Here is a 21897-nt window from a genome sequence, read left to right as displayed (position 1 = left end):
CCTCAGAAGAAATGTTTTGATATCAGTGGAACCAATCTCCCAGATTAAAATTCATTTTAGTGTCAGGAATTATTAACCTCTAAGGGTAATTGGAAAATTGCCTGTTGTGGAATATTGTCCTGAAATTTTTATTTAGCCTTGGAGATACGAAATTATTCATAAATAAACTTATAAAACTTTTTAATTTGTCTTACTTAATTTGTAATTTGAAAAACTTTTTTACTTCATTTACTTTTGTCAATAAAGTTAAGTTATTAAATTATGGTATTTTGCATCGGGTAGAGATCCTTAGTATCATCTCTATGACAGGTAATATTACCTAAGAATGGGTGCACTTCTATTTGGAGTATTGCTGTATTGGTATAATGTAATACTTGGTTATAATTATTAAGCTTACAGCCTGTCTTGTAATTTTTTATTTCTGTGTATACATCGTTGCTTTATCTTATTCTTATTGAGAATACAGACCAGCTGATTTTTGAAATTCAGTTCTTAACATTGATGACCCCCATTACTCAAAATGTCTCCAAAAATGTATATTTCTTACATTCCGGAGGAAGAGGTCCAAAATTTAACTTTGTCCTTTGCAGAACAACACATTTTGAAAATCGCTACATAAAATGTGGATAATTGTTTCCAATAGTTTGATGGCATCATCTTCTAATCATTTTTCATAATTTCTTTCCAATTATTAATTAATTCTTTTTTTTAAAATTTTTTTTTACATTAAAATTTACGTATATTTATTATAACAAATCAAAGTTTGTTTGTCTGTGAATCTTTCAATTTTGTGTACTAGCGTTATATATTACAACTGCGTGACTACTTGGTCTAAAATTAAGAGCCAAGTAATAAACATATGCCCCCTTTATCTTTAGCTATAAACGTAAGACCATTAATTGTATTATTATTTTTTCTAGAAAAATTGCTACAAGAAGTAACATGAACAATAAATTTAGATTTCAGGGATTCAAGATCCGATTCATACCTATTACCTTTTGCTAGTTTGTTGAATCACTTTTCTTCAAAATATGTATATTTTTCATTTTTTCTTTTATTTCATAAAATTTTACATAATGATTGGCTGTCCCACTCTATATAAATATATTTTTGACATTCAAAATGATAATCTTTTTGAGATTCAGCAATCTGCAAAAAAAAATTCAACTGAGCTCTCATTTTTATTTTGTTCGATTTGGAAGTTGTTTAAGTAGTTTGTTGGGCTAGAATTTGCTTTTCTCCAAAATGAAACATTAGGATTTCATTCTTTTTTTTTCAATGAACAAAATCAACTAATTTGAAATTCAGTATCATAACTTTAAAATTTAAACCTTTTTGTTCTTGTATAAATATATAATTTTGTTTAATAAATGTCATTTTTATATAGCTAAAGTGGTAACAAAAACAGTTTTAAATAATTTTTTTATCAATATAAAACAAAGTATCAAATTAACAGACCACCCTTTTTACACCCGTTAGAAATTTGTAATTTGTTTATATAATTACATAATTTATATGTAAGGGAATTAAAAAAAGTTAATATATGTATACATATATTAACCTATTACATATATAGCAACCTAACTAGCTTTTTATATATTTTTTTATATAATTATTATAAACTTAATTTACCATAAACCAATCAAAATGGATTTTTTAAACCTTTTTTTTTAAAATTTTATACAATTAAAATATAAGGTATATTTTATAAGTTCAATTATGATATAAAGCATTTGAATAAAAAAAAAAAAAAATATTAGCATCTAAGTAAGGTTACTCAATTTTTTGGTGTTTATACATATACATTTTTATTAAGTATAATCAAGATAACGTAATAAATAGTTCATTTTTTAAATACTGAAATGGTTTATCAATTTATTATTTACTTTGATTTTCATATATGTCGTTTTTTCATGTTTTATATGCTATTGAGTCTTAGTTATACCTTAAAAACTTCATTAAAAAAAATGCTTTAAACATAACTTTCATTCATTGAAAGTTTTAATGGTCATATTTGTGTTTTACGGCTTAAATAACAATAATAAATGTGGTTTTCAGCCGGTGAACAAAAATACCGTCGCATTGCGTAATCATAAACAATACTTGAACATCAATAAACATATCTTTTAAACTATTTTATCTCAAAATTTCGACTCACTTTAGCTAATAACGTCTCAACTAGATTATTCACAAGTTCAGAAAAAATAATCTGCCATTTTTTTAATTCAAATTGACCCAACTAATTCATAAATGGACTAAATTTAAATACTAATCGGCGGGCCTCATTAATCGTTCATACTCCTGTCAATAAATCGACTGATTCAGAGATTACAGGTTCTTGAATTTACAAAAGCACAGTATATAAGATCGTTAAACTACAAACGGGAATCAAGGGGCGAAAATACCTCCATGAAAGGAAATTCATGTTGTAAATGGTAAAAAATTGGAATTTTCTATTAATTGTTTGATTTGTAGAACAATAAGAAACACTTTAACCATTGGAAACATTGATAAAAAAACTCTGGAGGAGAAACCATTTTTTCTCTAAAATTAAAAAAGATACCTGAGAACCCAACTTCTCAGAATGTAAGGGTAGTGAATGGATAAGGGGTCGAGTGTCAAATATATTATATTACAGACCAAGAGTTACAATAAAAGCATATAATTTTGTTTGTATCTTTATTGAACACATCAAGAAATTATTAATTAGAAATAGTAAAAATATATTTATAATTAAAATAATATATATATTTTTATTGTTTTTACAAAGGAACATATACCATAATTATGGTTGATAGTAAAACGTTTTGGTATAGAATTTTAACGTAAATGTGCATTTTCCATTAGCTATTTTTAAGATAGCGTGTTCGTGCTAGTATTATATAATTTAAAAGTATGAGAACACCTTTTCCCGATGATATCTTATATTTTGTAAATAAAATTGGTTGTATGTATTATATATACAATTCCATGCTTTCTTAAAAATTAATAATGTACGTTATGAAGAATTTTATGTTGTATAATTAAGAAAAGATAAAAAAGACCAAAGTTGTACCTAGGTACAAAAAAAAAAGAAGAAAAACCTAGCCATACCAAATACTTGTTTAATAAGACCAAACTTCCTAAATATATCACACTCTGATTATCTCTATAAAACATGCACCATAATGGCCCTGTAACAATACAAATAGTTTTTTTTGCATTTTGTTTCTCTAACTTGCCTATGTCCATTTTAGTATCTCCAAGAAAGAATTACGTCATATTCATATTTATATGAATATATTACAATAGTTAACATCCCAGGACGATTAATTTAATCTGCTAGTTAATAGTTAAAATGGCTCTAGGCACCGACATTCTATATTTATAAGGAGAAAATCTAATCAATTTTTCCATGTGCCTCATTAATCTAAATAATACATGATTTTTTTTTTTAGCCTTAATTCCATTCATAGTACTAATAGAAATGGAAACCTCATTTATTTTAAATTGATATTTCTAACTGATAAGGTAGAAATTAAACTCAAATAAAACTATAACCCCTTATATCCCTAATTAAATCTCTTTGTACACGGCTATGGTAAGAGTACAATTCGAAAAAATCCAAGATACGAGACTCCAACGGGCTACTGGTACTCAAAATTTTAGCGATCATATAAAGGATCCAATGTAATTTTCGAATTTTAATGAGCTTATAGTATTCACTAATACTTAGTCCTACTGATGAAAAAAATCTTTATCTAATTTTGGTTTCGGATCTGTATCCAAAATTTCAGGTACCTGAAGTATATTTGAATATTATCGTCTAAAAATCCGAACCGACCTGAATCCGAGATGGTGGATCCGTTTTATCTTTACTCATAGCCGATGCAGATTCTCGAGAATTGGTTTAAGGAGTTTGTCAATAGATTTTTCGGCTATATTTTTATATGCAACAAATAATTGTGGTTTATATGACAAGTTAAATATCTTTAAAAGAGAGACACCAATTTTAAGAGTGACCTTATATTACAAAATTAAAACATACAACCTGCCTAAATGCTTCATGTTTTCTAGCCCCTATATCTTTAGCTATAAAATAATACAATTATATAAATTGTTATGATGAAGAGGGAAATTCCTACAAGAATTAACGTGAAAAATAAATTACGGTTAATGAACTGGGTAAAAAAATAAACCCAAAAAATAAAAATTTATCTATTTACAATATTTAATTTTTCTATCGTAAATATTAAATAAAAGGCTAATAATACTTGTATGAATATAACACATCGAGAAAAAATAAATCTTTATTTTAAAACAATCTTAAAAAAATTAGTTTGGGCTTTCATCATGGTATAATTTATTATTCCTTCAGTAAAAACTTAAAAATTCTACTTATCATAAAAATTTCTATGAAATGTTTACTTCTTTATGCAAATTTTGTGAATCAAATTTGTACCTGTAAGTTTTTGATGAAGTTGTTTGTATAATATAAAAAAGTAGCTGTAGTATTATTATTTTGTACTTATTGTTGTATGTGTCAGTGAGAATACACAGAGTGATGACAGTAAGAAATAGCAATGGAATTTTTTTGATGTTGTGACAGGAGATGAGAGAAAAATAATAGTTGGCCAAAAAAATCAAAAATATAGTATTTCTCTTGACAAGCCTCAACAATTTTATAGAATTAATACATTTGTTGTAAAAAGTATCGGGTTCAAAAAAATAATTAGGCCTCGCAATTTATTAATAATCATGTCTTTGATTAATCTCCTGAATCAAACCATATGTTCATACCAAAAAAATCAATTTCAAAATATTATGCATCCATAAAATTATATCATTTGTGAAAGCTTGATAGTGAAAAGATTCTAGGAAGCAAAGTTCGGATAATATTTACGAATCTCATTCAATTTAAGAATCAATAATAATTATTTTTTTAAATGAATTATATTCAGAATAATTTTCAAAATCTATCATTAATATTTTGAACAACTAACAACTAAATTTTTTTTTCGTTGGATAATCATTGAGTTATTCCACTTTTTCCCAGCGGAAAATTGATTTTTTTATCAAACGTCCTAAAAATTGACTTGATCTTTTGTATGTTATGTTTATATAGGTAAATGTCACATCTTATACTCAGCTCTTTCACTTTAAGTTTATTTTAATATTTATATTCCAACGGAGCCTTTCATTAAATTAAAAGGATATAATTCGAATTATAAATTATGATATATATTATTTTATTTAACATAAATAGTAATTTTAAACTATAATTCAAAAAATATAGTTTACGAACACACTTCCGTATAGTATGATATCAAACTTTCGATTTAATGATTTTCTTTAGATAATGTTGTGAAGTTTTTTTCATATTTTCTTGATCAGTCATTTTCCTTAGGAAAAAATATTGACTTGTCCAATAATAACTAGACCTGTAAATATGATTTTATGAAGTTATGCCACTTGATTGATAAAAGTATAAAGATTACCGAAGTCTGTCTTGCAGTTTACCAGGTATGTCCGAAAATTAAAAAAAACAATAATCTTTTTTAAAAAAGAAATTTTAAAACGTGAATTTTGAATGTATTAGACCTATTTATAATAAATATTTTCTTTCTCAGAGTTGTAGATGACAAACAAATAATTTGTTCTTTGCTTTCGATAAATGGTTCTATCTTTTGTTGCCAACAAATTTATTATTAAACATCAAATTTTTTCAAGTCCTATAATGTCGATGACAATTGAAAGAATTTTATAAAATTTTGACAGTTTAAAAGACAAAAGTCTATAGTTTTCCGGATCCTTCCTTTTATTTACCGGATATGCCTGAAAGTTGAACTTTAAATGAATAATAGTTGTATAAATTATTTTTTTTGCACAAAGTTGTAGCTGATATGAAAATCCATACGTACCTTTTTATAAAAATATGGGTTTTTGTCTTGTAGCCTACTAAATTTTTGATTACGAAACAATGCTTTGCAATTGCAATATTGTCTTTGTCAGCTGAAGGAATTTTTTATAAATTTTTGCCATTTGATAGGAAAAATCCTTAAATACATATACTGAATGATACACGTTTTTTACCGGAGATACCCGAAAATGGACGAAAATAAACGTTAGAGAAAAACAAATTTTAGAAAGTTGATTTTAAATGGGTTAAAGCTATGGGATTAAAAAATTATAAACAAAGAGTTGTAGATCAGTTCATGAAAAATAGTTCACTGAAAAAAAGCTTAAATTATGTAGAGTAATTTGCAACAGAAGAAATGCTTAGATATAAATACTTTTTAATAATAAAAAAAGAACATCCTCTAAAAGTAAGTATGCCAATTTGATTGTGACCCCTCTTGGTGTGTAACCTATCTACGAAATGTATTTTATCTTTATGTTTAGTTCTCACATGGAAAATCGAAGAATCCAATTAATTAGAAGGAAAAACAAAGAGACGACTGATAAAGAAAACAGTTTATTAATTTCCCTTAACTTTTTGTAAAAATTCTAAATATACAAATAAATCCTATGAATTACCAAAATAAAAATAATCAAATGTAATCTCACTAGAGCTTTAGCATTAAAACTTATATAAAAAGTAATACATAAATTAAAAAACTATTTGTGTTAAAATGTAGATTCAGATAATTGTGAAATTTTTTTTTAAATTTCGGGTTGTATAATATCTCAGTTCACTAACAGCGAGTTTAAAAAATTAATTAATTTATACTCCAATATTGGTAATACAAATATTTTTGTGTAATTTTCGTCAAATAAGAATCCATTTCCTTTTATACAGCTTTCCATTCGAATAATCTCATCATTGTAACATTGGGTAAATTAAAAAAGTTAATTAGCCAATTTCGAAACTACTGTTCTTCCCCGTCCATAATTATCTCATAATATATTCATCACTTCATTCTTACTCGCCTATTGTTTTATGAAACAATATATACAACATCAAATGAAATAGTTTCATTTAGGATTCTCAATCTAGTTTGCTTTAAACACAGACAAAACAAAATAAAATTTTATGTTTATTTTGTAAGAAGATATAAGAGAAGTAAAAATGTGCGTATTTTTAAGTGTGTAAAAATACAAATGCACAAGTTGATACTTGCAAATTGCTGGTACAAGTTACAAATTATAGAATTGAATTTTGGCTCCTTTAAAAATGCACCCATTTTCACTTTTCTAAGAATGATTTAAGGAGTATTTTGTTGGTCCTTATTTAGGACTAAAGTCCCGTCCAGTTTTGTTCAGTTCTAAAACTTATAAACTTTGGTCCTTGAAGACGTCACTTAATTTTTTATATTCTTTTTTATCATTTCTAGTACTGATGAATGAATATGGACTAACACAATTTTTATAATGCTTTCGTATTAGTATTTTGACAGTAATTCAAAAATTCTTTGAGAAAATGTTATCTTGTTCCTTATATTCTTATCATTATAAGTTTGGGACTTGTAGCTCACATGAATGATTCATTAAATGACCAGAACTTTTGATTAACTGAATGCGTATCTTATTTATAATGGGATATCAAAAAATCATGAACATTCTAAGAATTTTTTTTTTTCATAACAATGAATATAACTTTCTATTCATACAAAAACTATACTTTGTGTTGGGGATCAATCTTGGAAAAGCTATCAGATTATAATTGTTATATTTATTCCTATAAAAAGTTTCAATTAGAAAGAACTTATCCTTAACTTAAGTATTACAAAATATTAGGGGATTTTATGTTCGTAAGGCCCTATACAAAATAATTAAAAAAACCTATACAAGTAAAGGAATATAATAAATGATATAAGGCTTAACATAAATTTGGAAGAATACAATGCAGCCACCTCCCCCCACCCCCCCCATCACTGGGTCATGAAAAACGTTTGAAATTTTATTTATTTATTATCAGTGAATAAATATTTTATGTTTAACAGTTACTAATTACACGACTAATAAATGTATCCGTCATTTTATCTATTATCCTTCATAATATATTTTATTTTTAACCGTAACTTATGTGCAGACTAACTAGAAGACTAATAAATGTGTCTGTTATTGTTTCATAGCATTAGATGAGAGCAAATTCATATTTTGTTAAAAATAATTCAATTTACAAATCATAGCCTCTTCAACAGAGTTGAACGGAGATTACATTTTCCCCTCTATCTATTTGTCAGCAGGATTTGAATTTGCTGAAAACTTAGTAAGAAGATTATATATGTTCTTAGTAATATGCCATTGAATTTAGAGAGGCAAAGCTCAAACCAACCCAAAACCTAAAAAATGCAAAATTGACCTGACCATATTTTTAGAACTAATTGCGATAAATACAAACTATGATTTTAGGCAGAGTAGATACTTCAGAGTGCCTATTATAGTTTTCGGATTTCTGATTAAACTAATATGTTTACATTTTGATAAAATTAATTTTAGTCACCATTTTTAAATGATGAAACCAGTTCGTAGCACAAATAAGGTTGAGGAACACTTCTGTAGGGTACATATTCGATTTAACCATACTTCCTTAAAATATTTTTCTTTTTTAGTCTTAGATACATTTTCAGATATATGTAGGTCTGTTACAGCGTCAAAAACAGCAGGTCAAAACAACTTAATAAATGGATCTCATTTTTATGTATGATCCGCTTAACTGTTCTGGACACATACATCGTTGAACTTATGTTCCAATGGACAAAAATCGTCACTTTGTCACATCAATGAGTTATGTGTAGTGTTACATTATATTGGTTTTTAAATAAAGCTTAAGAGAATGGCGCTGTCTTTCAGGATAATAAAACAAACTCCTTAATTATAAAATTATTTAATATAAATATGAGTGAGTAAAAATATTTCTGAGTTACTCACATAGAGTGTAATGTTGAATTTTTTTTTTTGGTCAGACAGAAAGCATATATTTTTTAGTTTGCCCATGGCTATCCCCCGCTATGTATATTGAGCTATAAAATCCGTTTTACAAAAAAGAAAAATCCCAGAGAAAAAAAAATTACCCCCCATCCTTTTTGTCTGGAAAGGTTTCTGTATGAAGTAAAAAAAGTTATGAAATAAACTTTTTTTTCCTGATTTATAAAAAAGCTTTATGTGCTTTAAAAAATGATATTGCTCGATATGTAATTTTTTCCTAAAGTGAAATCCCTTACTTCTACAGCTAGATAAATTTTGCACCCCTCCAGATTTAGTGCAGGAATAGAAGAAAATATAAAAATTACTTATCAAAAGGAAAAAAATTTGGGGAATGTCTTATTTTTTTAATTCTATATTAGTTAGTATATAATAATTTAGATAGCATATGTGCTAAATGTTTGTAAAGTACTTTGTACATTTGGAGCAAAGAAATCAAAATTTAATATTCTTTATTATTACCTCTTTGTATTTTGAAAAATAGATATATTGACATGTTTCTTTTATAAAACAACTCCAAATCGAACCATTGTTCGAGAGTACTTAACCATAAATGCGATGCAAGTGATTTTTCAAAAAATAGTATTCAAACAGAAACAACAACGGCTACAACAAGTTTAAATGCATTTCCCTTTGGGTCAGCCCTGTGATCTAAATCCAGCAATTCCCGCATCTTTAGAGGATGTCTATATATCCCTTTTAATTGTAAAGCAAGACTTAAATCAAACTCGTCCAGGTAAATGGTTTTAAAAGGGAGGCTTATTTAACGACTGCTGATTTAGTTTTGTCAATATGGGAGCAATTCAGCATTCCTGCAATGAACAAATACTTTGTTGCTGGTTGTTATATATATGCATAGCTATAGGTTTGGTGACCTATGTATAAATGTTTCGTATGTGTATTTTGTGTATAATAATATATTAATATGAGAGTCATTCTGGATTCTCCGCGTGTAGAATAAAGTATATACATAAACTCCATATCCTCATATATCTCATATCCACGTATATCATACTGGTAAAATTCAAAAAATAGAGGAAAAAGTTGACAGGATTTTTAAAATGGGTTGAAAACTGATAATCCTTTGGTCAAAAAGTTCGTTAATGAATGTGAGGAAATGTTTGATATCGCTTCATGTCAATTCTATGATAATAAAATTCCAAGAGATAAATGCAATTATCAAAGAAAGATCCCTCTTCAAGAGTGGTAGGCCTATATTGATAAAAAAATAGGGTGAAGATGTTAGGACCTATTGATTGTGTTACAAGCAGAAATAATTTTGATACTGCCAGCAGGAGAAAATGCCAAATTGAGCGTAAAAATAACGAAGAGAAACGGCTGATGGACCAAAATTCTTATAATCAGTCCTTAACGAATTTTTCAGATGATTAAGATTTCGCTATGTCTGAAAAGGCTAATAAGAACTTGGACTTTGAAGAAGAATCTGTGAGGCAATTAAAAAATCTGAGCATAATAATAAAGGGAGTTACCCTAATCTTGCAATAATGGCGGACAGATTTCAGTTGTCAGATACAGCAGTAGCTACTATGTGTAATTCTCTTTTAGAAGATATGGAATTAATTGCCCCTTGAAATGTACTAGATAGGCAAAAAGTTAAAAGGAAAAGACAGGAAAATTCTTGCAAAATCTTCATAACAAAAATCAATGAAAATCAAATGCATTGGTTTTTATGGCAAGATCGACCTTATCAACAATTGCTAAAATTGTTGAACGTCAAGAGTAAAGCAATGACAGCTTCCTACGAAAAAATATATTTTGCACAGAAAAAGAGGAGCATATAGTCATTATTAAATGTACGTACTCTCACATAAAATTGTTTTAATTTTTATTTGTATAAAATATATAGGGGTGGGGAATTGTAAGTTTCATGATTTGAAACTAAAAATTTAAATTAACAAGAATAAACTTTCTTATTCTTTTTTGAAATTTAAAATTATACAAACAAATCATTTGTTAGTCTTTCCACCATTGAAGACCCCCAACATGAATAGATTGACCATGTTTTACCAAGAAGTGGGAAATCAAAGGATCAAACTAGAGAAATACGATCGGTTCTAGAAGATCCTGAAAGCTTAGAATCCATAGTTGCTACCATATGTGATGGTTACAACACAAATGTAGGAATTCGGTCTGGCATTGTAATGAGGCTTGAACTTTCCCTCCAAAGACCCCTTCAATGGCTGGTGTGTCAACTTCGCCTGAATGAATTCATATTGAAGGAGGAATTCAAACAAATTGATGGTGGTCAGGAAGGACCTAGTATTTATAGGGGTTCAATTGGAAAATCAATAAATGAAGATTTACAAAAAATGTCAGTCGTGAATTTCAGACCTGTTGTAGCAAAACTTAAAAAAAATAATGAATATATTTTGGCATATTTAAGTAATGACCAGCGCTGCGCTACCTATACGACATTGTTTTGACAATTCAGTCAGAAAAAATTCCTCCCACTTACCTCTTAAATCACCAGAAACCTTTCACGAGGCTAGATGGCTTACCAATGATCATCCCATTTTGCATTATTATATATCGAATAAAAACCCTGGCAAAAACATCTTTAAATTGGTTGCATTTATCTTAAACTATTACGCTCCAATATGGTTTGCAATTAAATGTCAACCGAACTGCTATGATGGTTCGAAGGATTTTCAGCTTGCAATTTCACTGTCAAGAGGTATTATTGACCTATAAGATAAGATTTGGTCCCTATTGTACAAAATGTTTTATCACGAAATTGTTTCTTTGCTCATCATGAAAACATATTGTTAGCAGCATTGGTAGATGAAGATTCAGAAGTTCGTAAATTTACATTGCACAAAGTCTTGAATGGAAAAATTTCATATGCCCCACATAGGCAATGAATAATAAAATAAACTATGAATCAAATCATTTCATGAATATGATTAATTAGTCTAAGATAGTAATTTCAGTTCTTCCAATGTTACAATATTGGTCAGATAAAGAACTTATGAAAGCAAAGAATGATCCTTTGAAAATAGAGAAATATTCATGCCATTCCCAATCTGTATAAAGGACAGTGAAAATAGTTTCAGAGGCTTCCTGTACGGTTTACGGATATAACCAAAGATGCAAATACATTTTGTCAGTTATAAAATAAAGGGACAAACTCAGGAAATTTAAGAATAAGTGTCAGTACCCAGTTTGATATATTTATATATAATATGTTTAAAAATAGCATTCAGCAAAAATTAAGGACAATTCTCCACATTATTATATACTAACTTATATATAATAAAAAAAATAAGATGTTACCAGAATTTTTTCCTTGTCATAAGTCATTTTATCTTTTTCGTCTATTATCGCACTAAATTCGGGGGCGCGCAATGTTTATTTCGCTGTAGAAGTAAGAGATTTAACTTTAGCAAAAAATTACTTATCGTGCATTATCAGTTTTTAAAGCAAATAATGTTTTTTTATAAATAAGCAAAAACAAAGTTTATTTCATCATTTTTTTTTACATCATACAGATAACTTTCCTGAGGGGGTTAAAAAAATTTAGCAATTTTTTTTTACAAAAACGGATTTTTGTTTACTATTTGCAACTTTTGAGGGGTCAGAATACGTAATAGCTCAAATTGGGGCTCCCATGATACCCCATAATGTATAGTGAAGTTCGTTTTAAAAGGCTACAATAGTTTAATAAACGACTTAGCCCAATTGACAACACGCTCAGGAGAATTTATTCTCTAGAACTCAATGTGCGAAGGTTAACGGTCCGGGTCGTTCCTAGAAAAGGAAATATGCATGATATTAATGTATAAGGACGTCAAAGAAGATTCCTAGGTAAGACGGAATATATGTAACTTTTAGCTATACTTAGTTGCTAATATGACCAATTTAAGAAACATTACAAAAATGATAACTACAAGGCGCACAAGCTATCTATTCAAGCACTTTGGGAGCTCTCTAGGGGAAACTTGGGCATTAAGACATCTAATTGTTTCTGTTAGATAGTCTGTTCAAACTTCACTGTTTGGAAAAAAAATGAAATTAATTTATAAATTCTTTGTCCCAAATATTTGTAACAGACAAAGAAGAGCTCTGGATTCTGCACTGGGAGCGACAACTTAAGAATTGCTTGCACTCTGGGAGCAACAGATGTTTAGTCATCTTCCCCAAGAATGTGCAAGTTATCATGCAAACGAAGTTTCATTCCCACGTCATTGTGTTTGGGGAGGTTAACTCAGAAGGCCACATAATGACTCCTCATATGTTTATCCAAGGTCTCAGGGTCAACACTGATGCCTACCTGATCGTGCTTGAGACCAAGGTGAAATGGATCCAAGACAATTTTGATGACTTCAACTCCCTGTTTTCGGCCTACGAACTCGCTGAATCTAAATTTAATTGATTTTTTTGGGGGTGCGAACTAACAGAACCTCTCGGAATACTAAAGACGAACTTATCTGTTTTATTCAGAAGGAACTAAAGGATTGGTCTATAGGTTAATTGGCGAAGGCCTACTCGTGCTTTTGGTCTCGTATAGAGACTGTAATTGAGACTAAAAGTTATTTTATGAAAAAATATAAATCAAAATATATCAGGGTTTCAATATCTTTTTTTTTTTCATTTGATAATTGATTGGAAAGAAAATTGAAGTTAAAAAAATCATTTTCGCGTTACAGATAGCTTGTCCACCTTGTATATCTTCAACAACTACTAATCCACACTCTGCCCATAATTTTGCTCGAAGGTTAAAAAAAATTGTGTAAAAGTGTTGAATTTTGATGATTTGTATATCTTTATCTTCTTGACAATATAACTTCAGTTTTTTTAATTTTGTTAATCTTAATTATTAATGTATTTTCATAAAAGTATATTCTACTGACTTCTCCGAAGTTTATCTCGCCAATGTGATTCTCTTCTGTAGTATTTTCGAGAGAAGCACGCAATAATTTGTCAAAAATCGCATGATCTTTACTTCTTTTCTGTTCTTCATTGTACTTATAATCAATGATGAAAATCCATTGTTGAATGGACATGTTAAAAAAAAAAGAAACTGAAAATCAACATGGTAACTCTGACAATTGGAAGCATATTTTGGAGGAGAGAAAGAATAATGCTTATGACGTTTCATTAGATCAGCTGTGACAAGAGAGGAAGGAGAAAAGGATATGAAAATGGGCAGTTGCTAGAATTACTCCGTTGTCGATCCCTAATTCTACTCTGAGTCCAACAAGGACTTGAAATTATATATCTGCAACAAAACTTTAGGATTACGCTCTGTCTTTAGAATATGATTGAATCTATTTAGGGAAGGATCTTCACAACTCAGGAATTAAATAACAATGACAACTGCTCAGGAAAAGAAAATTCCTTTTTATCCTGCCAATTACAAATTATAAATAGTAATCATAATAAATTATAAATATATTCAATACATGTATAACTATTTACAATTCTTCAGTAACCGAACAATTCTTAATCCTCCTTAGTGAACAGGGATATTAAACACCCTGAGATTAATCAAAATGCTTCATATTCCATTGAATCTACATTTTATGGGCATTACTTCACGGCATGCTCCTAAAACGTTAAATGTAATTACATGAAATTATTAATTTATCTTCCAAATGCCTTGTGTAAAATTAATTCGTTTATTAAGATATTTGTATTCAATTTTACCCGATTCTCTAACCTCGTTATAAAATAGATGTTTACTAACGAAAGATAAATAACTCAAGTTCTTCAATCACATACCCTAATTCAGTTACCGATACAAAAAGACACCCAAACTATATTTATATGCAAATTTTGTATTGCTATATTTACAACAAAGCAAATTTTAGCCACCTATTCTTGTATCATTATTGTACAATACTGTGGGGTGAGTTGGATCAAAAGGAACAAGAACCTCTGCTAAAACTTTTCATTTCTTCACAATTTGAAATGCTTATTAAAAACATTATCATTTAACTAAACTAAAGTGGTCTATGTATTGGAAATGTTGCTAGAGTTATCTCCGTTGAAAATTATTTTAATTGATATACTATCCATGAAATCTCTCGATTCTGTTCTGTTTGTTCGAGTAAGAAAACTATCTATCAACATTCTAAAAGTTCTCTGGAAAGTTGGCTCTGAGAATTATGAGTCCATGAAATGTGATTTAGAAACTCAAAGATACTTCTTCTGGAGAAAGTTTGCTAAAAATCAATCTGTCACAAATCTGTCACAAAACAGAAAGAATATGCACTATGAGCATATAATTCTTTTTAGTTATCTGGCCCACAGTAAAAGAACGTTTGATAACCCCTGTTATATATCGATAAACGTCTATTATTGTGTGCCTAAATGGAGCCCCATAGAAAACAATAAATTGGATTAAGATTTGGGCTGCCGACGCATCTTGTAAGACTGCCATTTGAGATCCTCGTTAACACATGCCCTAACTGTCTTCTGCCGGACTTCAGGTTCCTTTGCAATCGAGACAAAGGACCTTGTTGGGGACTTGTCAATAATGGTGCACACCTTCTCGATGAAATCTGTGTCAATGTCCTTCTTATATTCCTCCTTTGACCTCAACGACCTCGACAGAGTCCTGCAAGGGTTCGTTGAATCCTCCAGTTTCTTCCTTACTTGAGTCCAGTTGTAAAACAGATGTCACATTTTCTTATTTGTCCTTAATTACTCATTTGGACGCATAAGTACGGCGCATATACAAAGTATAGTTCTCCAATTGTACCGAAATTAGACTGAATGCATGTGTTGTTTCTGTATGCTACACGGAATTAAAACAAAAAATATTACCCTCAAACAAAATGCAAACGTTACTTAACTTTTATTTTTTTTTATTAAGCAAAATAGTTTTTCTTTTCTAAATCATTTTTTACACTTTTCATGCAAAATTAAACATATTATTATTATAGATTTAAAACTTTGAAGATTAAAATCTAGTGATATTGTAACTACGTATTATTAGATATGTGCTAAATGTAGAGAAAAAGAACAGCTTTAAGAACACTTTTAAGAACAGAAAAAAGAACAAGAAAAACAGTTGTTGCGGTTGTGTTTTTTTCTTTTTAGTTGATCCCTAAATAGATCGTCGTGCTGCTAACATCTCTTCCTTTTACAAGTCTTTTCACTTACCTTAGTCATATTTAAGAGACATATAGAGGACGTTATGATCAAATATGCACTTGCGTGTGTTAACGATTTTGTTATGACAAATCAGTAAAATCAAAACAAAAGTGGAACGGCTTTGTGCCGTGACGATGCTTTTTATACAGAACATCATGAAGATTTCAAATTGGGTGGTCCAGCAAATCGCTATTGATCATTCATGTGTATAATAATTAGACTCAGAACGTTGTCATGTCTCAGGTAGGTCGCTGAAGTGGCTGAATGATGACTGCTATTACTTTATTGATAAAGAAATATGGCCCGAAGTAGTCTCTGGATTTTAATCCTCCAGATTATTTTGTCTGGGTCTATTTTCAATCTAAAATAAATCGAACATCCAGTGCTTTCATTACTTCCATCAAGAAGACAATGACTAACATATCAAGAGACTAAACTGTTCTATAGGTGGTTGAAGTCAATATTCGGAGGTAGGACAGAAGTTAACCATATTATTGAAGAAGAAGTATGGTTCTTTATGGCAGTATGGGGAAGTAATTGTCTTCTTTCGGTTTTAATGGAGATTCCAACTATCTCTGCAGCCTTCTCGGAACTCTCACTGAGGAGATCACTCACACGTGGCCTTTTTTGCTATTGCATCAAAAATTTTACCCTATAGACACAGATAAATACAAAACCTGTTTATTTTTGTTGTAGCTCTCGTTTGGTTGCCTAATGCGGATGAAATTTTACTAAATACTACTGCAAGTTTCGGTCCCCCACTCTCTAATCCTATTATTTTGGGTGATTTGTCAGAAATAAATGGAAATACAGGATTATGCCGAAATATTTTCATACATACATTTGAGTATGCTTACTCTTAATTATATTGACATAGTTCTTATTATAATTATTTTTATCTAAATAAAGAACAAAACCATTTAATATTTTACATAAAAAACTGTTTAGTCATATTACTTAGCATATTTTCATAAATAACTAGCCCTTAACTACATTTGATTAATTTCCGAGGTAATTTAGAAAGTTAAATGGAATGTGAAATTTACCAAATCATTTATGCTAATAGACTTTCTAACATTCCTTCTCTTAAAATAGTTTGATGTAAAAGTTTCACAGTTTTACAACATACTATTTTTTCATAGATCGTCTATACACTTCTTTTAAATTTGATAATGTGTTTCTAATGCTGAAAAAGATTCATAAAAAAATAAAATATCTTATTTCTTCATCTAGAAAAAAGTTAATCATCAATTTTTTCATCGATATTTTTTTTAAACTATCTCATTGAAAGTATTGAAACTCTTAAATTCAACGAAAATAAGTTCCTTTCAAACTCTTTCATTTGGAAAATCTATTAAAATAATTTTTTCTTTCTCGGAGATATTGAACATTTCAACTGATGTCATACATTTCATCATAATTGAAGGAAACTCTATTTTGGAGACTCAAATTTGATATTTTTACGAAATTAGTAGATACATTTCTAATATAGGGTAGTTCTTTTAAACTTTATTAGGATAATAAATGCCAAGTACCGACAGCAATTAAGGTTCTTGGCGTTGTTAGCAGTGAGGGCCACGTTATTCCGCACTTCATCTTACAGCAGATCTTGCAGGTCAACAGCAATCTCTACATCAGTGCTCTATGTACCAAAGGTGCCCCTTGATACACAGCTTAACAAAAGCCTGACCTTGAATCTGGTCGCAAGATGGGGGACCCTATCATCCAGCATAAAAACACTCAATTTCTTGATTCTGAGCATTCTGAGTTCATGGCCTCCTAACTCGTCAGAATTGATCCCTTTCAACTATTTTGTCGGGGAAAATGTTGAATTGGTTTCCAATGAAGGTCCCACAGTACCACAAGATCTCAATGGTCTGGGATATGGAGGGCAGTCTTACCCTCTGGGAAGCCCAAGAAGATTGTTGGACATTTTCGGGGACATGGTGAACACGTGATCCGAGATAATGACGAATTTACAAAATCAAATTTATGTAACAATGTTGGTTTTTGTGAAAATAATAATAAAATCTTTTATGAAATAATTCAATGCAGCGTCCTATTAATTTTTTCGACTTGCGATTGTGTACATGAACCACCCTACTTATTTTGATTCAACCCCATTAAATGGCTTTATATATTAAAACACCCAATACTTGGATTGAATAATTATTTTTGCTAATGAAATATAATATTATTTTAATATATGTAATCAAAATAATATGTTTAAAAAAATATTTATGAAATACTATTTTCCCTATCGATTAGGGACAAGAAACGTAGAATAGCTATAAAAAAATATTTTATTATTTCCATTGTAATAGTCAATATGCATAGACGACATGAAAATAAGATTACATGATATAACATGTATTATATACATTTTGATTGACTATATCAATTTCACTTTCAATTTTCTTTTAAAATATTTAATATATAATCAGTGCTCCTTCTGTGTTTTGGAGGATAACTTTTTTAGTTTGGAAAAAGATATATCTTTTCCAAATTTACGGATAAACTTAATGATCCACCTGCTACATAATTCTTGCTCCTGCATATAGTTGGAGGTTTTTTACCATGTTATTATCATAAATTTCTCAATGTGAAGTGCTACAATTTGTAACACTCTAAGATATTGTATAATCTTTAATCATTTAAAATATGCTTTACTTCTTATGATTAGTCAAATAATTGACTTAATTATATATATTTAATTTCGACCCAAAAATAGCAGAATCCTATAACTTTATCCTACAATTTTCTCCACGTTATTTTTAATTATGAGGTTTCATTAAGCTACCAAACAAGAGTTGAAACAAGAGTAAATAAGTTTTGTTTTTAGCCCATGTCTCGAAGTTTAAAAATGTAGGAGCTACAACAAGAAAAGTAATGCACGTGCAATCATCTCCGCGCCGGTGCCATGTTCAGATGGCAGCTGAGAAAGTTGCATCTTCATCCAGATTAATTACAACAGCAAGAAATACGTAAGAAACCCATACAGCTAATGAGAAACAATACTTATGTTGCAACAATATGACTGACTTCTGGCCGGTCTCAATGTGCCTGTCCTCCTGATCTGAACTCAACCACCTGGACTCTGTAGTTTGGGCGCTTATGGCAAAAATGTCTACCTCACCACAAACTTGGATTCGCTCTGAGTAGCCATCTCGACTGTGCCATACACAGTCTCAAGTGTCAAGAGTTGCCGTTATGCTTGCCGGCGCGTTGAGGCTGTTATTATTTGTGAAGGAGGATATAGGCAAAAAAAATCTAACTAAATATGAAACTAAAGCATTTCTAAAATTGGTTTTGAGTTGTCTTTTCATGATTCCATAGAAATCACAGTTTTCGTAATTCGGCTATGCTACTGTAAGTTTTGTGTCTCCACTCAGTTTATAATATTTAGGACAATAAAAAAAGTTTCAAATTAAAAGTATTACTTGAAGGAATACTGATAATAATTTTTTAGGTTTTATTTATATTATTCTACAGATAATTTGTTCACAAAAGGGAAGATAAACTATTCTTTTATCTTAAAAAAACTTTTATAAAGGCATATTTCTTCCTAATTCTTAAATATAAACAAAAAAAGAGCTAGGGAAATGTCTCACTTTGTATACAAGTTTTTATGATTTATAATGCACACGCAAATGTATATAAATACAGTGTACATTTGTATATATACTTTTTTCCTTGGATATAGCGAAAGAAAATATCATGTATATTTAGTATTGTTCTAATACATTGATATGTAAGACATATATTTACAAAGAGATGTAAATCGTAAGCATTTTTGGGGCATATTTAATCAAACCAAAAATCAACGTACATATTCACTAGTGTTGAGATTCGGTCCAGCACCTTTTTTTTTTTTTTTTTGGTTCGGTCTTAAGCGATTTGGACCGATTTTTTGGTCCAGACTGCGGTCTCAGACTGTGGAACAATTTTTTCGGTATCACTTTGAAGACCGATTTTGATTCCGATCACTTTATGGACTGATTTTTTTTGGTCTCAATCTATGGATATATTTTTTGCAGTCTCATAAATTATGAGAGACCATTTTTTTCTAAATCAACAGTCATTCATTTTTTTTAAATCTCAGAAGTACACGGAAGTTCTAGATCAAACACTGTATACAGATAAAAGACGACGTGATCAAAATTAATCCACCCTATCTCTGTTTAAACTTCGTATAACGTCATTATACTTTAAAAAAAAATATGATGTCATGTTATAAACAATATCTCAGTAAAATTGGTGCTATATTTGACTAGTCCAGACCCAGCTTTTGTTCGACCGAACAAATTTGGTCAAACAAATCGGCAACTTTGAAATTCTAAGGAACTTGAGAAAATCGAGCAATTGGTTGCCTAATCTTTCTAAGATAACAAAAGAATCTTCTCCTCTGGACTCTAGAACTGGAGATATCTTAGACGGGTGATAGGTTATAAATTTGTGTCGGAAAATATAATATGGCACCTCAATCTTTCCAGCTGTCTCACTAAGTTCCGTTAAATAAAAAGAAAGGCGTTGGACTAAACTAGAGATCAAAACTGGGGATCTGTAGTTATATAATAATAATTATATTTATTATTAAATCGTATAAGATATCTCATTTGTCTATAGCTTTTGATATTTTTAGAGGGATTGCAATTACATCACCGAAAAGCTGTTTAAATATTGATGTAACAAGTTCAATGTTTTGTTGATTTAAAGTACTCGAATCCCAAATTTATATTTATAATTGTTTCAAGTCATTTCTTTTTTTCATGAACTCATTATTATGTATCATTAGTGATTGGATTATATTTCCCATCTGTATTAGTTATTTTAGTACATCAATTACAATAAGTCGATCATACACAGTTATTAAAACGTTAACAAACGTACAATTTTTAAAAACAACTTGGTTTTTTTAGGTATATAATTCTATTTTTGTGGGTTCTACTATATTATATTCATGAGGATCTTTACCATATTATTATAAATTTTCTTAGTTAAGGGCACGGTGTTTCATATCACCTTACTCATGTCAATCTTTTTTTGTCATAACATAAGTATAACATCAGGTGTTTGATGAAATTGTTCATTTTGGTACATGTTCATTTAGATTATGTAGGGCTACGAAAAATGTGGGACTCTCTGTTAAGTTTTTTTAAAGGTTAGTTTAATTTTTTTAATATAAATTACATTTTAAATATTTTAACTTAGGATTGTTATAGTCATTAATACTTGGGAAAAAAAATACTACTTTTTCGTATGGGATTTAAATATCAGTCTTCAAAGAGGATAATTACTTATCAGAGTCACCGTAATAAATAATGATGAAACAAGATCCTCTATTGCGCAATGAATCCTAGAGATCTTCCAGATATTTTCTAGTCAACATTCCAATTAATTCATACAGAATTGTAAAAGTCCTTCCTTTAGGTATTATCTAACTAACAGAAGGATTTTTTCAGCAAATTATATGTAACCAAAAAAGTTCATAAATATATGAAATGATTCCTTCGACAAATCATCATGAAATACAATTTCAAAGGCCCTTAATGGTTATGTGAATGAAACTCTCATGAAATTAACAACTGCTTTTTATACAATCTTTCTCCTATATATTGAAAGTTGAATAAAAATAAATTGGAACCAATAAATTATTCTGAATCATACCCCAAGTTATATATTTAATGAAATTGTTAATATTGATTGATTTAATAAAACTGATTCAATAAGATTTCTTTTAGTAGAGAAATAGAGGTTAAATATATCAAAATGTATTATATTATACAATGGAAAGGGTTTCGGACTCCATATCTATATATCTTGTGCACTATCACAATGACTCATTTTAGAAGATTTGGAGGTCAGTAGAGT

This window comes from Lepeophtheirus salmonis, chromosome 2 (genome assembly GCF_016086655.4).
Source record: "Lepeophtheirus salmonis chromosome 2, UVic_Lsal_1.4, whole genome shotgun sequence".
In the NCBI taxonomy this organism is placed as follows: domain Eukaryota; kingdom Metazoa; phylum Arthropoda; class Copepoda; order Siphonostomatoida; family Caligidae; genus Lepeophtheirus; species Lepeophtheirus salmonis.
The sequence above is the reverse complement of the archived record's forward strand: the minus strand, read 5'-3'. Positions refer to the sequence as shown.